The sequence below is a fragment of the Manis pentadactyla genome, chromosome 5 (genome assembly GCF_030020395.1).
Source record: "Manis pentadactyla isolate mManPen7 chromosome 5, mManPen7.hap1, whole genome shotgun sequence".
Taxonomy (NCBI): Eukaryota; Metazoa; Chordata; class Mammalia; order Pholidota; family Manidae; genus Manis; species Manis pentadactyla.
The window spans coordinates 166,347,945-166,368,658 of record NC_080023.1 but is presented as its reverse complement, the minus strand read 5'-3'; the positions used below and the strand labels follow the sequence as shown (position 1 = coordinate 166,368,658).

Sequence of the window (20,714 nt, the reverse complement as noted above, 5' to 3'; positions counted from 1 at the left end):
TATCGGGAAGAGAGCTGCCCGGACCCGCTCTCCGCCGCTCCCCCGTCCGGGGCCGGACTTCGGGGCCAGGGAGGTGCGCTGGGGCTGCAGGGCCGGCCCGCCCGCGCGTCCTTCCAGCAGAGGTAAAGCGCCCGCGCGCGGTGGGGGCGCAGCAGCGGGACCCCGCGGCCCCCGGCCCGGCGCTCCCCGCCCCGGCGCGCGCTCGCCTCCGCCCGGGCGGAGGCCGGCGGGCGGGCGCGGAGCCGGGCCGCACCGGGCCAAGGGGCTGGCTCGCGCAGCGCCGCCGCCGGGCTGGGGCGAGGTAAGGGCGGCCCGGGCGGGGCGCGGACCCGGACTTTGGCGAGGGCGGGGCGCCGGGGCGGGAGCCGGGGGCGGCCGCGGCGGCGTGGCCGCGGGGCGGAGAGGCGGGAGGAGACGAAGGGCGGGGAGGCGGAGCGGCGGCAGCGCTCGCCGGGGATGCAGCGGCGGCAGCGGCGCGGAGTCCCCTGCGCCCCGTGGCTTGGCCGGGCTGCGGCAAGGGCGACGGCGCCGCGCGCCGGGTGAGGCCGCCGGGCCGTGCGGCGGGTGAGTGGGGCGCGGAGGCCAGGTGGGCGGGGCGGGTGCTCCCCGCGGCCGGAGCCCGCCGGTGAGCGCGGCCGCGAGCGCCGCCCAGGTGAGCCGGGCCGGCCCCGACCGCCCCGCTCCGGCCCCCGCGCAGCGCGCGTCGGTGGCACCTGGCTGGCTGGAGGGAGGCGCCGGCGCCGGCGGGCCGCAGGGGAATGACCCGTTTGACCCCACTGGACGGCTAGGCTAGCGGGAGAGGACTTCCCATGGCGCCCCGACCCGCGAAGGAGCCACGGGGAGCCCTGGAGGGCCCGGGGGAGCGCGCGTGGGCCCGCAGACCGCAGGGGGATGGCCTCCTTGACCCCTCTGAGTTTAGACCCAACGGACCGACTAGAAGCCAGACCACGTGGACTTGTCCGGGCAGGACACGGGAAAGCGGTGGACCGGATCTTCAGAGTCATTGGGAACTCGCAGATACTGAAAGGGCAAATAGGATTGAGAAGAAACTTCCTCCCTGGCTGGGTCAGAACCAGTTCTCGTGACCTTGTAGAGAGGTGCTCCCAAAGGTGTCGGAACTTTTAAGGTGAAGCTGCGGCGTTTTCTAGCGGTGCACTTTTTTTTTTAACATTCTTTATACTAGTTCATTCGTTCTATAAGCACTTACGGAGCACCCATGTGCCAGGCACTGCGTTATGTTCCAGGGAAAAAGCAGTGAACGGTAATACCTAGTTCCTGAGTGCCAGAAGCTCTCTGGTTCACTTCGAGGGCAGCCTGGTAAGAGATGGGGTCTTAGGATGGAAAAATGTAAGGAGACACCCGAAGATCCTAGTTTTGCACAGGGGTCTCTGAAATCCTCCACCCGCCTAGAGACTGAAGACCACGCCCCCTGCACACATTAGGACAAGTGCAGACCTTCACTTTGATAATCCCCATCCTCATCTCCCTCCTTCCTGAAAGTTCTGATTACCCCCTGCCCCCACTCCTCTCTGCACAGTCTTTCCTGCAGCATGTTTTAATCACTTTTTGAGTTAAAAGTCAATATTTAATTAACCAAGTAATTACATTCAGCTTACGTTTGAATCTGGGTATTTGCACATCTGTGCATGTCGGGACACCCGCCCTCTCGTCCCTCCATCTGTCCCCGGCCCCTTTCCCACAGTGCCCCCTCCCTCCCTTTGGAGCAGAAGAGGGAGGCTGCCCCTGAGCAGGTTCTCTGGGGGCAGAAAAGCAGGTAAGATGGGCGTTCCCTGGAGGACAGACACCCAGTGTCTTCCCAGGACAGAGAGAGTTAGTCTCATCCCATAGTTAATAGCGAAGGAGATTTCTTCCTGTGTCTCTGTTGCCCATTGCAGAGCCCTGGGAGGTTTTCAGTTAAAGCCGTTCATCACATGACAAAGGGGTGGGGAGGACAGACTGAAGACCGCTCACCTTGTAATGGAGGTTCCCCAGCTTTGCCTGTCCCCCATCATGCAGGAGAGAGCACTCATCCAAAGAGCCTGTCCGGGTGTGTGATTGGTGTTCTAATAAGCAGCTCCAAGGGCGATGGTGGCGGGCTTGGCTGCTGGCACGCTGGGCATTTGCACATGCAGCATCTTCCTTCCTTGGGTCAAGTTTATGGACTTCAATGTATGATGTCAACATAGCTGCCACAGTTGAGAGTCAGTGTGGGTTTGGGCTTGGTGCATATTTATTGGTTTTTTTATTTGAATTTATGGTTTTTTCTGAAACCCTAATAACATGTTAAGTTTTCAAACTTAAGGGTTGAACGATGAGTTGCTTGTAAAAAGCCTGGGCTTGGAGGAGGCTGTATGCAGTGTGTATGTGTACATGTGCATGTCCCCCACCTAACAGCTCCGTTCCATCGCCATCCCGAGGACCTAGTCAATGTGTGGTTGCATACCCTGACATTTGAAGTCCACCTTTTGATTCAGGGATAACATCTCCCTCTTTCTTCCCCTGGATGTGTTGTATTTTTCTGTTTGTACCTGCCTCCAGGGGGCAGTTTCTGGTCTCCTGAATTAGCCAGATGGGGAGTATCACTCAACTCATCAAGTCTGTCCTTAGACTTCATCCCGTCAGAAAGAGACCAAAACCTCTGTCCTGCAGAGAAATGTCAGCATTTCTGACCAGCTTGTAGTTAAAAGAAAGGGCTTAGTCTAAATGTAAGGTGATAGGTAACACTTAGTGTTTTATAGACAAGCACTATTCTAAGCTTTTCTACATAAAAACTCATTTAATCCACACAACAACCCTGTGAGGAAGGTCTGGTGATTGTCCTCATGTTAAAGATGAGGACACTGAGGCACCGAGAGGATGTAACTTGCTGACAGCCAGGATTCAAGAGGCCCTGAGGCTCCAGGGTCTATTCTGACCCACTGTACTCTCTTCCCACCATGACCTTGGCCTTTTCTTCCAAATGTGGAATAAACTCATGCACAACAGAAGAAAACACATTTAGACAAAAAACTTTGAAAGGCAGAAGCCCATCAGGAATCCCACTTCTCTCCACAAAAACCTTCACTGTTTGGGGAATGTCACTCAGGTTTGTATTTTGGTTTGGGGGTTTTACTCTGAGGAAAATATGTGACTTCCTGGCAATGTTTATTTCTGCCCGAAAGAATACACACACTCTCCCTTAGTCAAAATGCAAAGGGAAATATAAAATATGGTTGACTGAAAAAAGGCCTTGAGCCCCAAGGTGAAGGTTTGCGCCCCCTAAAAGCACAATGGCAAGGTTAAAATTCTAGAGGTGAGGCCCTCTTGTGGTTAGTGGTGGAGTCGCACTGGTCCAGGGCATTTTGTACTGGGCTTGGGCCCTGTCTACCTGATGGGTGTGGAAGGTGGGGCTTCTTAATGCTGACCTGCAAGCGAGGGAGGCCTCACCTGGGCCTGCCTTCCGGGGGCCTCCTTGTGATGGGTCCTGGTTGGGAAATCTGCAATGCCACGATCCAGATTCAAGGTCCTACCTAATTGGAAGATCATTAAGATCATTATAATTAATTGGCATCCTGATAAATGGCATGATTGCCTAATTGGGGTGGTTGCTGGGGAACAAGGCCTCACTTGGAGCACAAGGGGAAAGTGGCGTGGGGCTGGTCGCAGTTGGGCACTGGGGTTACAGACCTGGCAGTTAATGGGCGGGAGGGGAGAGCAGTCTTCACACACATCTGCTGATGTTTACCGAGCAGCTGCTGTGTGCAAGTTGCAAATGGAGTATCAGTTAGGGGTATTTTCCTCTGTGAGGTAATCAGGATCTCTAGTAAGCAACAGAAAGAGGGAAAAAATTTTCAAACCAGCATAAAGAGAAAAGGGGTCTTGGCTTTTATAACCCCAAAATGCTAAGGTAACTCTAGCTTCAGCCACAGCTAGTGTCAGGGTACAAATTTTGTCAGATCCATTCCTCTCCATCTCTGCTGTGCCCTCACAGGGCTGGTTTCTCCCACTCTGAGGTGCAGGCGGGCTCTGGCACCAGGGTTGGGAGGGCCTGGCTGCTGGCCCAGCTGTGTGCCTGGGGAGTGTCACTTAACCTTCCCGTTCCTGGGTGTTCTCATCTGGCAAATGTTAATGACCATAGCACCTGTCTTCTGGTTTGTGGTAGAGGATGAAATGAGGTCATCCAGGTCAGGTGCTTAACACGGTGTCTGACCCAGCCAGGCCCTCCGTAAACACTGGTGCCTCTCATAACTGAGGTGTCAAGCGGGTGTTGAGTTGTCCCATCATCCCATCTGGTTTAGCCCAAGGGGAAAGAGGAAGCCCCTTCCCTAGTAATGCCCACCCAAACATCCCTCTGATTGGACACTCAAGTCACGTGCTTACTCCAAACCAATCACTGGCCAAGGAACACGAGTCACAGGCAATGGGCTTAGGCCAGGCTCCCAGGCCCCACGCTGGAGCTGGGGGCAGATCCACTGAGACCCCAGAAGAACACAAGTGGGTGATCTCGGTTGTGGAAGCCTGGTTGCTAGGGCAGCAAATAACCAATGCCTATGATGATGGGGGAGACCAGCATGGTCAAAAGGACCTGTCTCCATTTTGGTCAAGATGGGGACCATGGTAACAGCTACTGGGTGGGTAGCTTCCCTTCCCTCTCCACTGAAGTCATCAGGCATTGGAGGTCTGACTTTGCTGCCTGAAATATACAGCCTGGGTTTGATTCTGTGCTTTTCCGTGGCCAAGTGCAGTGTTTGCCCAACCTTCCACCATGAGAATCATCTGGCAGTGTTTGTTTTAAAAATGCAAAATCCAGGCCCTGCTAAATCAGACTCCCGGGGAGGGCCCTCGTTGCTGGGGAGTGAACCAGAGTGCCACCTGTGTGTTCTGCATCAGCAGGGAGGTTTGGGGGAGTGTGCATATCTTCCTGCCTGATGCAGAGGCTGCCAGGAGGCAGGGAGAGATGCTCTAATAAGGTCAGGGATATAAAGGTACGGGAGAAACTACTGTACAGCATTATTTGTCAGTACACACAAGTTCATTGGCAGCTGCTGTATGCCAGGCACTGTGTCAGGCATTGGGATGAACTAGAGAGAACCCCACTTTCATGGAGCTTACATTTCAGAGGGTGAGAAGTGGATAATGCAGAAGCAAGTCTATGAAAGAGGCACTCTCAGAAAGTGACAAGTTCCACAATGGAAACAAAATAGTGATAGATGGAAAATGACTGTATGGTGGGTAGAGGTCGGGGGGAACTTATGGCAGGTGGTCAGGGGAGGCCTCTCAGAGGGTGTGACCTTGGAGCTGCAATGCAAATTTTGAAAATGAGCCAGCCTTGGGAAGATCTGGGAGAGCATTCCAGGTAGAGGGAACAGCCAGTGCAAAGGCCTGGGGGCTAAGAGTGGCCTGACAAAACACAAATAGAAACCCAGTGGGGTGGAAGGTCATAAGCAAGCTGAGGAGGCTGGAGATAAAGTCAGTGGTGAGAAGTATGGCCTATGGTGAGAAATTTAGTTTTTATTTCAAATAAAGTGGAAAACCACTGGAGGGTTTTAAGTCAGGAATGACATGACTTGTGTCTTGAAACCATCTCAGTGGCTTCCCTGAAAGGGAGGCTTGGCAGGTGGAGCTGGGACATGACAGGGGAGCTAATTTCAGCCTGGATTGCGGTGGTGTCAATGGGTAGATTGGGAATATATTTAGAGAACTTTCTGGTATATTGGATGTTCAGAATGAGAGAAAGAGCTCTGGTTCTCAACCAAGGGCAATATTGCCCACCCCCCATCCACCAGAGCACGTTTGGCAATGTCTGGAGAGATTTGGGGTTATCACAACTGGGGAGGGGCTGCTGCAGGCATCTAGTGGGCAGAAGCTGGGGTGCTGCTAAACATCCCACAAGGCACAGGCCAACCCACAACAAATATCCATAGTGCCAAGGAACAAAGATGCCTGGTGTGTGGGAAGACTAGGAGAGAGGGTTTGTGGGGGAGGGGCAATGAGCCAGAGGTTAGTTGTGTTGTGGTTTGACGTGACACTTGACCTGGGGGTCTGGAAGCTCAGGCCCCTGAAAGTGGCTGCTGGATGTACAAGCCTGGAGCTGGTTGGGGCTGGCAACCTCCGTTTGGGAAACATCAGCACATTGGTGTCAGTTTAAGCCATAGGACTGGACACTATCATCTAGGAAGGCTGTAATTTGTTCTCTGGTGTGGTTTTCTCCCTCCTCCCCTCTGTGCCTGTCAACTTGATAAATATTTCTAGCACGTCCCACATGGTCACCTCTTTATGACGCTCCTGAGAAGTTCCCAAAGGCCCAGGCTGGGCCTCCCCTTGTCCAGCTCTTCAGTGCTCAGTGATTAGCAGACAGAACCAACTAGTCATCACTCTGCAACAGATGCCTTTGAGAGAAGCCTTAAGGTCAGGCAGGATCATGGGCTTGTCGGCAGCATGAGGACTTCCTGGTAGAGCAGCAGTTGGCGCGGTCTTTGGAGCTTCTCCATCCCAGGCCGAGACTATGGAATTCTCTCTAACTAGAGACCACCACTGCTTTTGAATTCTCTACAGTCTCTTATATCATTCCAAAACATGGTACACAGTGGCTCTGGCCTCTGACATGTAGCTTCCTCTTATAAAAGTTCTGGGTCATTGCTTTGCACACCTGGGCCCTGCTTGAAACTTAAATACACTTAGCGTTGTTATGAACGGGTCTTTTGAATGTGAGTTGATGGGCAGAGCCATCCCCAGGGACCATGAGCCGTACCCAAGATATTTGGTCAGGTGGAAGCCAGATGTGTTAGGGGGAAGAATGTTGCCAGTATCCTTTCTTATTGGCTCATGGTCAGGACCCCAGTGGGTGACTTGACCCACCTCAGTGGCCAGCAGTGTAGTACTTTTTGAGAGGAGATTGAAAAACTATTAGACCACAGAAGTTGAGGAGATGTTCATGCTCCAGTGAAAATCAGATCATCCAAAAGCTGCATTTTGGGGCCTGCTCTAGAGACAGACACTGTCCACAGACTTGTGAATTCAAGCCATTTCTCTGGGTATTTCATAGAACAGGAAAGCCTGCTAGAATTCTTAGTGACTTGGAGTCCTAATCTTTTGAATATGATCAATAGTATTCACTGCAAGTAATAGAGTTTCAGGATGAGATTAGCTTATGCCACAGAAATGTTTAATTCTCACATTACAGGACCTCCGGGGCCAGTTTGTCTACACAATAATGTCATCAAAGACCCCAAATCTTCTTATCCTCTGTCCTCATGTTTTTGGCCTTGTTGCTTCATGGTCTCAAAATAGCTGCCACAGCCCCAGACATCACATCCCCATACAAAGTGGGAATAAGGAGCAGGGCTCCTTGCTGTCTCACTTTTAATCGGAGAGCAAGATCCTTTCAAAAATACCCTCACTGCCGCCAACTTTTCTTCATGCTTCACTGGCCCAGGGTTGGGTTTTGTATTCACGTCTAAACTGAACACTGGCAAAGGAAAATGAGCTTTTCATGTTTGACTTAGTTCAGTGGTTCCCAAACTTAGCAGATCAAACACCCTCCTCTTATACAAATATTTTTGTGAGGTTTACATGTAATAAATTCATAGCTAATATAGCTTATGTACACATATTTTTTAATCAGTAAAATACCCTGCCTGTCATTTAAGGGAAAACTAAAATACTAGTGATATACAATTAAACATATAAGTGCCTAGGCACAACTACCTTAGAAGACATAATGAAGATGTTCACACTGTTGTTGAATCACATAAATCTGACAGCTACAAATGCAGTGCGATATGATGTGAGGTTTTGGCAGCTCAAATACGACAAGTAGCATGGCCACAAACTATGTGATTTTCCCAAGCAGTGAACAACTTACCAAATTTTCCAAATGAAACTACAGTTTTCCTTCAGTTTACTTAGTGGTCGCATTCCCGGAAAATTCCGTGTAGAGTAGAACCAGGCAAAACATCTTTTGTGTTTAGATGTTAAAAGGAGTTCATCTCTAAAGTAACTGTGAAAGCTTTTCTACCTATGTGAATATCTGATGGGACATCGGAAAGTTCGGGCTGGAAATGGAGTGATTCTTCACTGTGTGGGGTGCTGCAAATTATTCAACATCCCTGCACCCCCATTAGATGCATCCCCCAGTCATTGATAACCAAAAAATCCTCACAAATGCCTGAGAACACCCCTTGGCAGAGGGGGCGGGGAATGACTGTATTCTTTTGGGACCCACAGGCGTGGACTAATGTTGGTTTATTGCTGCGGTGGCAGACGGTCCACCTACTAAACAGTTGCAGTCCCGTAAACACCCACCCATTGGGCCAGCCACCTGCAGTTTCTGCCTCAGAGCCGTCCCCAGGCTTCTCTTCCTGCTCATCAACCTCCTTGTTGACATGTTCCTAAAATGTCCTGCACCAGCTAATGAGACAAACCCATGTGGTTAGTGTGGACCAATGTCTCCAGTGAATGGGATTATGAGTTCTTGGGTGAATCTAGGTATCAGTGGCAGGAGATGAAGAAGGTATAGGAGACTAGACATGAGAGACATCTCTGAGAATCAGTATGTCAGAATGATTAAGAGTGTATGCTCTAGAACCAGACTTCTGATTCAAATCCCAGCCCAGTCACTCAGTAGCTAGGCAGAGCTGGTCAAGTCACATAACCTCTCTGAGCCTTGGATCCTTCTTCCGTAAAATGGGAACAATCATAGTAGCTTCCTCCTCGAGTTATTGTGAAACATTAGAATAATATGTGGGCACACGGAAATTGCCTCCAAAAGGCAGGTATCCTTAGTATTGCCATCATACTGTTTGTTGCTCATACCTCTAGATCCTTTTTAGTTCTTTTAAATAGAGATCTAATTGACATATAACATTGTATTAGTTGTAGGTATACAGTAGAATGATTTAATATATGTACATATTGCAAAATCATTATCTCAGTTAATATCCATCACCACACGTATTTACAAATTTTTTTCTTCTGATAAGTTTAAAGATCTAGTCTCATAGCAACTTTAAAATATGCAATATTTTATTAACTATAGTTGTCATGCTGCACATTACATTCCCAGTTATCTTAAAACTGGAAATTTGTACCTTTTGACCCCCTTCATCCATCTCGCTCACCCGCCTCACCCTCCTCCTTTGGCAACCACCAGTCTGTTCTCTGTATCTGTGAGTTCATTGTTTTGGGGGTTTTTTTAGATTCAACATCTAAGTGAGATCATATAGTATTTGTCTTCCTAAATCATTTTCACTTAGCATGATGCCCTAAAAGTCCACCCATGTTGTCACAAAAGGGCAGGATTTCCTTCTTTTTGTGGCTGACTGATATTCCCTTGTATTACATACACTTCTTTATCCGTTCATTCGTCAGTGGGCGCTTAGGCGGTTTCCATGTCTCAGCTACCGTAAATACAGTGAGCATAGGGCTGCGGGATGTCTTAGAGATGGTGATTTTATTTTCTTCAGATAAGCACTCAGAAATGGAATTGCTGTATCATATGGTAGTTCTATTTTTAAGTTTTAAGGAACCTCCACACTGTTTTCCATGGTGGCTGTGGCAGTTATTTTTAGCTTTTCAGTGTGCTTTTGCACCTGGCATCCTGTTGGGCTTTTCAGCCACTCTACCCATAAGAAAGGCTGCTGTGTCTACCCTACTGATGAGCAAAGTCCATCCCAGAGAGACGGCAGCAAGTGGAAACACAACTGGACTTAGAGCTCAATTCTGAGGTTTCCTGAACTGATGCGCTACAACATGCCCCACTCTCCACTCTACCACACCCACTTCCTCTTCTAGGCCTTAGTAAGGCCAACTCAGGAAAAGAGCAAACCTCAGGGACCAGCTGTAGGGCAGAGCCCTGAGCCTGCCCTGAGCTTCCTATATGCCTGGGGAGATTCGAGCAAGAGTTTCCAACAATCCCCAGAAGAACTCTTAAAAATCCCAGTGCTCAAGCCATACCCAGACCAATGAAATAAGTGCCCAAGCGGTGGGGACCTGGCATCAGGATATTTCACAGCTTCCAGGTGATTCCAGTGTACTGCTGAAGTTTAAGACTACTGAAGCAGGGAGAGAAGGTGCTGGATGGGATGCCTTCTGCTGGGCATTTCTGCAAAGTCTTAAAAAGGCTCCTAAGTCATACAGCTCCTCTAAGAAAAGCCTGCCTCCAGCCCATTGCACCTTTAGCCAAGTCCAGACTCCTTGCAGTATGCTACTTTGCCCTGCACCACATGGCCCCTGCCTCCACGTGACCCCACGTTCCACTAAGCTTATTACACTCAGCCACACTGGCCTGTTCTCTGTTCCTTGGCTGCATTTCAAAACTTGTTCCAATGTCGGGGCCTTTGCACTGGCCTCTTCCTCTGCCAGGACCGCTCTTTCTTCATTGCATCATTAAGTCTAGCTCCTTCTGATCCTGCAGGTCTCAGCTCAAATGTTATATCCTTAGAAGGCCAGAATGCCTAGAATGACACCTGTTTTATGTTTGTAACACTTACCTCTCTCTGGAATTATTTCAGTTTATTGTCTTTCTGGCCTCTGTCCTCTCTCCTCTGGCTAGAAAGTAAGCCCCATGGCTGCAGGGACTCGGTTTGTCCTGTTCACTGTATCCCAGCCCCCAGAACAAGGCCTGACACTCTTGAGTGCCCAGGACACTTTTTTTGCATGAAAGAATCTAGGAAAGAGGCGTGGAGATCTAGTGTGGTAGCTCCAAATCTAGTGTTTGGGGGTCCCTGCTTAAAGGTGACTGCTCCAGGCACAGGGGTCAAAACCAGTTTGGCGTTTGCAGAAAACAGAGGTGGGAGTGGAGAGGGTTGCTTTCACACACTTACAGGTCCCTGGGCCCTCCTGGCCCCCAGCTGGGCGCTGGAGCTGGGTTTTCTGCTAAGGTCACTCGCAGAGGAGTGGTCCTCCCCCTCAGGCCGCAGCAAGGACGTGAGGCCCTGCTGCAGGGCTGCCAGAATGCTTCTCTAGTCTCAGGGCACTTGAGATGTGAAAGTTAATCTGCAAGATCAGTGGCATGACATCCTAATGAGGGCTCTCCGGTCGCAGATCTGCATGCCCTTGGAAAGACAACTTTCCCCCAACTCCCAGTTATTCCCTTTTGAAAGGAGCTGTCACAGCTCAGGAGACCTGCTGCTCGCCTTCTCTCCCCAACCCACAGTCCCGAAAGCTCCCGTTTACTGAGCACTGTCTGCACACCAGGCAGGACTCAAGTGCTTGCTCAGTGAGCATGCTATAGCTCTGTGATGCTGGATGTCGGGCTGCCGTAACAGGATGTCACAGTCCGGAATGTCATAAACAGCAGGCATTTATTTCTCTGGGCACTGAGAAGTCCAAGATCAAGTTGTGACAGAGTGTCTGGTTTGAGAGCCCACTTTCTGATTTATAGACGACATCTTCTTGTGTCTTCCCATGGCAGAGGAGCAGAGGAACTCTCTGGGGCCTCTTTTATAAGGGCACTAATCCCATTTATTGGGGCTTCATCCCCATGACCGACTCACCTCCACATACATCACAATGAGGAATTTGGGGGGAACCCAAGCATTCACTCTATAGCACAAGGATATCCGAATCCCCATTTTAGAGCCAGGAAAGTGAGGCCCAAAGAGGTCTCTGCATGCTTTGTTGTCCTAGTAGAACAGGACATCACCGGCTGGCTAACTGGGGCCTGTATCCAGCTCACAGAAATGTTTTGTTTGACCTACACACTGTTTTGAACATTTTTAAAAGTTAATGGATTTTTTTTTTAATTGTGAGACTTTAAAATTAAAGTCTCCAGCTTCTGAAAAATAGGAAGCTGCAGGCCGTATCTGGCCACTCTGGGTTCCCATTGATGCTGATCATGTGCTCTCCACTTTGCCACAGTCCCTCCCATTCCCTAGTGTCTGAGGGTGCTACCAAGTTCATTCGTCATTTATCATTGCACTTGCCCTGCTGCTCTTCTCACGGTGGAGCAATATTTTTCTGTTCTTACACCTCCATCAGAAGTGGTAAAACGAGAACTGGAGAGAAAGGAATGTGCGGGTTTTCTTATCCTGGGCTCACTTCACTCATTTATGTCAACTGCCTGACCCACGGGGGCATCAACATATGTTAGCAACAATATGCTACAACAGTTTGTTCATATCATATAGCCACACTTCTGGGGACAATGCATTATAACTTTGTTTAAAATAAAAATAAAGTTTAATGCCATATGTGGTAGGGACTTGATAATGAGGGGAATCTAGTAACCACAATGTTGCTCATGTGACTGTATATTAATGATGCCAAAATTTTTAAAAAACACATAAAAATAAAGTCTAGTATCAATTGGGCACTTGTTGCCAAACATTTAGTGATCACAATAACCCTTTTAAACAGGACCCATTATCTCCATTTTATAATTGAGAAACCAAGACACTGTGTGATGCCCACACTGTAGGAGCTCCTTCATCCTGTGCATCTTTGCAACATCAATGCTCAGCTTACTGGCTGTTTGAAACAGTGATTGAAAGAATGAATGAGGCTCTCCTCAAAGTGTTCATCTGCTGAAAACCGTTGGCCCCAGGAGACCAAAAATTGACTCATCAGAGATCATTTGTGACATTCCAGTCGGAGGAGTGGACTCTAATCAGTGTCATTCAGGTTCTTTGGTGGTGCGTCTGCTATTTAACAGATCACCCACAGCTCGGTGGCTTAAAGCAACAGCTTATTTCTAATGGTGGGTAGCCAGGTGATATTGGCTGGAAGGGTCCAACTGGCTCCCCACAAATGGCTGGCAGCTGGTGCTGGTCAACAGATGGAAATTCATCTGGGACCATTGGCTGAATCCTTTCTCCACGAGGCCTCTTGCCACTGCTGCCTGTGATGCCTCACAGTATGGTGGCCTCAGGGTTGCCTGACTTCTAAGAGTGTAAAAATGAAAGCTGGCCAGGCCTTCTTAAGGCTTTAGCTTTGAAAGTTCTAGGGACCTTAGAGCAGGAGTTGCTGGCAGCCTCTTACAGGAGGGGTCCAGTGGGACAAATGCACCCCTGCCTTGTCGTCCTGCCCTTACCACTCTGTGAGTCCAGGTGAGTCTGACTGGCCACCTTTGGTCAAATGGCAAGAGAAGGTGGGGCATCTTGGCAGGGGGAGAGAATCCTCAAAAGGAAATTGGGGAGCTGTTGTCAAAAGAAGGGAGCCAGATGCTGGACAGGAAAAAATGTTAGAAACCTCTATACAGCTCCTGAGTGAGTGGCTCTGCCAGGATGAGCAGTTTTGAATGAATGAATGAATGAATGGAGGATAGATGAATGAGTACATTTTTTTGAAGTCTGATATAAGCAGAATACCCAAATCTGTGTGGCAGCATTTCCAGGTCAGGGGTCCCATAGTCAGGCACTGTGGGAGGTCTGGAGCCCTCTTCCCTTTATGGGGCAAAGCCAGCTTCCAGAATCCCTGCCATGCCTCATCATCCCCACCCCAAAGCTGGGGGTGATTTGAGCTGGCTCCTGGAAGGGAGAGCATGCATGGTAGTGAAGGAACAGCTGGCACAGGGAATGTGCCACTGCATCCCTAGACACCACCCTACCTTGGACACTGGCAGCCAGCTCTCCCTTCCTTCCAGCCTCTGTACAAACACAGTACACCTGGTACACCCAGTGAGTCCCCCAGAGATGGTGAGACTGCCAGGCAGAGAAACTGATCCAGGCTCAAAGAGCACCCCTGACCCACGACTCTCCTCCCTCTTGACAATCTATATCCAGCTGCTAATTAGGTTGCACAGCACGCCAGGGTTGGGAATGGACCTGCCATTTGAAATTCTCTCATCTCTAAATTTAGGGGGTTATTTGGTAAAAGTTGCTTCAGACTCCCTCCTCTGCCTAGAGTACAAGCTTCCCAAGTAATTGTAAGCATCAGGCTCTTTCCAAGGTCAGCTAATGAGATGCTTACCTGCTAATAGCAGGGACATGTTGGGTGAGGATGGTGGGCATGGCTGTGGATCGGGTGGAGAGGGAAGAAATGATTGGATTAATACTGGGCAGTCAGAATAGCCCTTTATCCCCTCTGTGTTGTTGAAGGAAACGATAATCTCTGGAAACATAAATTCATGTTCTGTGGGGGTAAACAGTGCCAAGAAAACGAGGTTAAAAAATGGGGGGCGAGGGGTGACTGGAATCATCAGTCCTGGCCCAGGCAGTCTACAGCTGAGAACCAGCCCACAATTAGGTGTGAATAATGACTTTGTTCAGGTCCAACTTTATTGCTTTTGGCCAAAGGCCTTTTGCAGAAATAACTTTGTGACTTGCTGCCAGGGGAGCTTTTGTCCACAGCTAAGACAAAAGAACAAAGAACAGAGGTGGGAATTTCTGTATCTGATTCCTGTTTCCCCTGAACACTGGGAATGACAGCAGGTGTGGCCTGCCTGGAAGGTGTGGGCTGGGGAAGGTGATTTCCAGCCTCCTCTGGGCCAGGCTGCCTCTCCTGCTCCCTGGTGTTTATTCATATCTTCAAACTGATCAAGTTCATTCCCACCACAGGACCTTTGCACTTGCTTTTTCCTTTTCTTAGAAAGCATTTTTGCCCATGACTGGCTTATCACCTAAGCATCACCTCCTCCTAGAGGCCTCCCCTGATTTATTCTCTATCCTGTCACCCTGGCAGTTTTCCTTCAAAGCTGTTAGTACAATCTGAAATTCATCTTCATTAATTATGTCTTCCCTACCAGAATGTTAGCTCCTTGAGGATAGAGACCTGGCCTGCCTCCTGTCCACTGCTGTTTCCCAGCATTCCACATGGCACTGGCACATAATAGGTGCTCAGAATAGATCAGATAGCTTTGAAGGGTTGCAAATAGGCCCCCAGCTAAGCTCCAGAGGGGCTTTGTTTTGGCCTGTTCAATATTTAAAATGTATCAAATGTTTTCACTTTGGAAATGGCATCTCCCTGGTGGTCTCGTCCCCATGCTTCCTGGTCTCCTCTAAATCCAGGCCACATCACTCAGTTCTCCTGGCCCCTGCCTGGCCACTAGAGGCATTTGAGTTTGTCCCCACTTTGGACAAAGGCCATTGCAGACAGGTGTCTCTCTCCAAAGATGGCAACATCCCAACTTCTGGTGAGCCCAGGCCTTGGGCCAGCCCCACTGACTGGATTGAGGTGTGGTTCCTGGTGGACAGGACCCAGTGACCCTCATTTTAGGGGTCCATGCACAGGCTATAAATGACATTAAATCTCACTGTGCTCTCTTTGAGCTTTCTGAATCATTAGGGAGAGAGACCCATTAACCCCTCCTTTGTGGTTTTCCAGGAGGCCTGCTCCCCTATAAGAAAAAGTTGAGTGCCCTAGGCCCACAAAAATTTAACAGCAAGGGCACTGCATTTGTCTCTTTGTGTTGCTCTCCATGTATGACAGGGAGTCTCACGTAGGGCAGTTTTGCACCCCAGGGGATGTTTGGCAATGTCTGAAGATAATTTTCATTGTCACAATGGGGGGAGAGTGCTACTTGCATCCAACAGGTAGAGGCCAGGGACGCTGGTAAACTTCCTACAGTGCCCAGGACAGCCCCCGGCCCCCAGAGAACGACCCGGCCCCAGATATCAGTAGTACCCAGGCTGAGAAACTCTGGTTTAGGGCAAGTGGTGCTAGTTCCTTATGGAAGGTGAAACCTTCCTTTGCAAATAAATTTACTGAAATAAGAAAGGGACTGAACCAAGAGATAAATCAGGTACAAACAAGAGGGCAGATGACAGGCAGTACTAACGAGGCCCTGACATTCAGGAGTGTCCAAGTGAAGGTTGGTCATGTCACCCCTTTTAGAGCCCCTGTCCTGGAAGCTGCCATCTTGCCAGCTGTCCGTAGAACTCCAGTGGTTGACTCTGGGTCAGGCAGAAAAGCTGCCTTGTCTCAGACTGAGTTCTGGCAGGTTGGGAGCTGTCTGCAGCTCTCCTGCCCAGCCAGGCATTGTTAGCGACCTGGCCCTGCAGCCCTGGCCTGGCACCCCCAATTCAAGCCTCCCCACCCCCCGACAGACAAGCCACCACCTGACCGGACAGCAGCCTCCCCTCCAGGCAGCTTCCACACCCCCAAGCTCGTAGGGCCCAAGGGCAGAGCCTGAGGGTGTCACTTCTCACAGCAGCAGCACAGAAGGACTGGGGGAAGTCAGGCCAGTCCCCCAAATCAGATCCCACACATCTCTAGGTTTCTGGGTGTACTTGGTGGCTTCCTTTTTGTGTAACAAGTAGGGGGAAGGCTTTTTTAAGCCGTAATAAAGAAGTGTTTTCAATGCAGATACAACTGGGGAAGCTCTGTCCTCCGAGCAACGACAGGAGGTGATTGCTGCAGATTTTCTGGGCAGACTTTTCTTTGCCTCTTTGCCCTTCAGAACTCTCTGGACCCGACACCACTGATTTAACCCCTTTGGGTCATATGGGAAGGAGGAGTGAGGTCAGGGAGCCTGCAGGTCGCAGCAGGGCTTCCTGCAGATCAGGGATCTTTGAAATGGGCTGGGCACAAACTCCAGAGCTCAGCAGGCCCGACAGGCTGAATGTGACTCAGATCAAATTTCACTTCCGAGAGCGGGTGATGTGTGCTGGGGAGAGGCCCCTGCATGCTCACCCCCTGCCGTGCCCAGGCCTCCGTGACTTCTCAGGGCCCACCATGTTTTCCCAGATGGCCACAAGGTACCCCACGTGCTCATCTCCAGTGTGAGCTTGACACCCTTCCATCAAGAGGTGGGGCTGCATGTCCCCTCTGCTTGAATCTGGCCAGGCTTGGGAATCGCTGGTAACCGATAGAATATGGTGGAAGTGACCCTGAGGGACAGCAGGGAAGACGAGGTTCAGTCAGAAGAAGTGAGGCAGTGCTGCCCACTGCCAGGACACTCGCTTTTGGAGTGCCGCATAAGAACTCAGACCCCACACCCTGAGGCCACCAGGCTGTAAGGACACCCAGGCCACTGGGAGAGGCCCCCTGAGGTCCCGGCTGAGTGCCAGCAGCAGCCACCAGATGATTGGAGTCCCCAACTCTTGAGTCTTTCCATTGTGGCCTCAGACATTATAAAACAGAGACCAGCTATTCCTGCTCTCCTGTCTGAATTCTTGTTCATGAGCCCCTGCACATAAAGAGATTTTCTTCCGCTACAAAGTCTGGGTGTAAATTGTTATGTGGAAATAAAAATTGGAGCACCTGGCAGGTCCCAGTCTTCATTCATTCATTCATTCATTCAACAGTGTCCAGAATGTCACTTCCTACCTCTTCACTGCCCCACCCTGGGCCAAGCGCTGTCCATGGCAGTTGTCTCACTGGCTTCCCTGCATTCCCCTCCTGGCCTACAGTCTGTCATCCACACGTAGCCAGAAAACATTCTGTTAAAACCTATATCTGATCTCTGCATTCCTGGGTGAGAACCCTCCAGGTCCCCTTCTCGCTCCAAACATGAGTTTTTCTCTCCCTCATCTCCACTCCAGCCATATTTGCCCACTTTATGTTCCTCAAATACCCCCAGCACATTCCTACCTCAGGACATTTGCACATGCCTTTTCGCTACACCTGGAACACTGTTCCTCTAAATATCCACAAGGCCTTCCTCCACCTCCTTCAGGACTCTGCCTGAGTGTCATCTCTCAGAGTGTCATCTCCCAGAGGGGCCTTTGCTGACCCCTCCTATTTAAAGATGCAGCCTTCCCCACCACCAGCACGTCAAAACTCCCAATCTGGCTTCATCTTAGAACTTACTACCTGTCTTGCCAATGGGTTTCAGCCCTGGGCACATTCACTATGGATTCAGTGTGACCAAAGAAATGACAGTAAGACATTCTTGGGGTGAAAGGGTTATACCCAACTTTATTCCCACAGTGACAGGTTAATCACTAGAATCCCATCCACTTAGAGCAAGTCTGCATGCAGCAAGCTGGTCTCTGTCTCTGGGCTTCTCTGCCTGCACAGCCGTCCTCTGGGCCTCTGCCCTCGGTGCTGTCACCACTCCAGCCTCTGCTCTGCTCTCCTGCAGCCTTGCAGCCCTGCCACCGTGTAACCCAGAGCACTGGGCGGAGCTCCGTATATAGAGTCAATAGCAACGTATTGCCCACACGTGTGTAGTGAGCCAGCCAACCAGGACCAGGTGAGAATTCTGGCCATGGGAACTTTCATTTTATCCACACTACCTCATGTGCCTGTAATTTATTTTGGAGTCTGATCCATGAAAGATTGTTAATTTCTGGATCCCCAGCACTTAGAATAAGGCCTGGTGCATAATAGGTACTCGGTAAATATTTGTTGACTAACCGGAAAGATTAACACCCAGGCTGTGCCAGTGGCTGAGGCTGTGGCATTAGAAAGAGACAGCCCTACCCACGTGAGCCTCCAGTGGGAAAAGCGACCCCCCACAAAATCCTGAACAGAAGAGTACAAAAAGGAACCACAGGTGTGATGAGCGCCCTGAAGAGGCAAACCTCGGGTTGAGGAAGGAAATAGCAGAGGGCGGCCCGGGACACTCTCTCCAGCGGCCAGACCTGCCCATCCCAAACTTCAAGGCTGTGCCCTGCACACAGTCTGTTTTTCCTGGAAACAGAGGCCAAATCAGGACCAGAATTCGTGACTCCCACACCCACGTTCCTTCTGCTTTTCCGAACCACCTTTTTCTTATCAGTGGACAAATAAGGATGAGGAAAGTGTGCCTGCGATAACGCAGGGAGTTGGGCACAGACCCAGGCCGCGGGCCAGCAAGCGGTGCCGTCAGGTCTTCATACACGGAGGCAGGAGGTGGCTGGGAAGCCACCTGAGTCAACACTCTGCCTCCAGTTTGTTCTGTCATTTTGGCTCATTCGGCTGCAGGTGGCAGAGAGAGCAACTCATAGTGACCTCAGGAAAAGAGAATTTGATTCATGTCCCTGAAGAGTCAAAATATGAGAAAGCTGACCAAAAAGGAAAAAGAAAATATCTCAAAGTAGTTGAAGGGCATGGAAGACTCTCTTGGTGCCTAAAACAAAGAACCCCGAGATAAATCTTCCTCCTTCAGGCTTAGCTGGATCTAGGTCTCAAATGTCAAAACCCAAGAAGGTTCTATTTCTCAGCTCTTCTCTGCTGGTTTCACTCCAACTGCATGGGAGGCAAGAAGGCGTCAGCATCTTCCCTCATCCTCATGGTGGAAGGACATGGAATGACTTAGCCATCTGGGAAGAGTAGGCGCCTCTTCCCAACCAGGCCAAAGCGCCTGGAGTACTCTGATTGGCCAGTCACTGCAGCAGTATTGGAAGGCTCTGATTGGCTCAGGTCTGGATCCTATGGCCTAGCCTTAGCTCTGAAGCTGGGGCCTAATTTGAACCTTATGGGCCAAAGAGCAGGAAGAAGAGGATCCCCAAATGGAAACCGGGCACTGGTACAGAAAGTTGGGTGGCTCAAACCCGACAAATAACACTAGCCAACGTTTCTTGGGCACTTACTGTATACAGCTCTGCTTAAAGGCTCCATGGGCATTAAGCCATTTCATCCTCATAGCTCCATAAGTGCTATTGGCTCCACTTTGCAGATAAAGACACTGAGGCCACAAGAGGTCAGGTTACTTGCCCAACAGCTTGTAAGCAGTGGAGCCAAGATTCAGACGCAGGCAGTCTGGCCCCAGATCCCATCTGCACCCCTTCTCTAGCCTGTTGGCTACTACATTTCCCCCAGCCCTTATCTGTCTGTCTGCTTGCCTTTCTCCCCTCTTTGTGTCAGCTCCACGAGAGTGAAGATTGATGTTCTGTCTGCTTTTTTTTGCCCACTGATCATGAAATAGTACGGGGCACATAGGTGCTCAGATATTTGAGCGTGTGAATTATATGTCCTCTCAAAGACTGACTCACTCGACATTCAAAACATGGTGATGCTCAGTTTCCCAAGATTCGAATATATTGTTTCTAAACTTTCTTTGAGCTCTAACTGTTATCAATCCATGGCCCCATTTTGAGAGTTTGCCTGTGGTTTACCTTTACTTCCAATCCTGTTTCCCGACCCTTTTCACCTTTAACTGGAGTTTTTTAACTCCCAACTTTTGATATGTTGTCTCATAATGTCAGCTCCTTGAGGGCAAGGGCTTTTTTTCCCACTGCTTTCTCCACAGTGCCAAGAACTGTGCCTGGCACACGGAACCTTCAAGAATTTCTTGTTGCTTGAACAGTTAAGCAGGCAACTGGGTTCTTAAGCCCTCTCTTATGGCCTAATTTCCTTTCCGGATCCCGAGCTCTTGTCTTGAAACCTGATCTTTCCCTCCTCCCTCTGAAGGACCCTTCTGTTGCCCCAGTCTGCTCTTGAGAGCTAGCTTGGATCTCTGCCTCCAGCTGGAATTCCAAGAACAGGCACAGAGAGTCACCAGATGCCCTGTATCCGGGCAGGGTAGACAGTTTGTGGCCCATAGGTGACGGGAGCTCCTGTCTTTTCTTTGACAGCCCTGGAGAGGGGGGAAGAAGGCTGGAAAAAGCCTGCAGCCAAGAAAAAGGGGAGCCACCAGGGGAGTGTAAGCTTAAACAGATGTGCTTGTGTCATCCTGTCTAGACAAATTCTGGGCCTATGAGGTTTGGGACCACACATTTCTACCTCTCCCACTGTGCTGTTTGATCAAGCTGTTTCCCCTGCCTGACGCACCTGTCCTCTACCCTATTCTTCACGGTCTACTCAAATCTTGTGGTTTCTTACAAACTTTGTTCCTGGTAGGCTTCTCAAACTTTATTCTGTAAGGACTTCTCCAGGCAGCCCTTCCTGACTGCCCCCAGGCCAGCAACTTCCTCCTCCTTCCTGGTTGTACA

General features: G+C 50.1%; 1 protein-coding gene across 1 annotated transcript in view; it reads left to right on the top strand.

The window, feature by feature from the left end:
* The window catches only part of SULF2 (sulfatase 2), a 110,286-nt gene that overhangs the window by 478 nt on the left and 89,094 nt on the right, over positions 1 to 20,714 (top strand). The window lies entirely within an intron of this gene.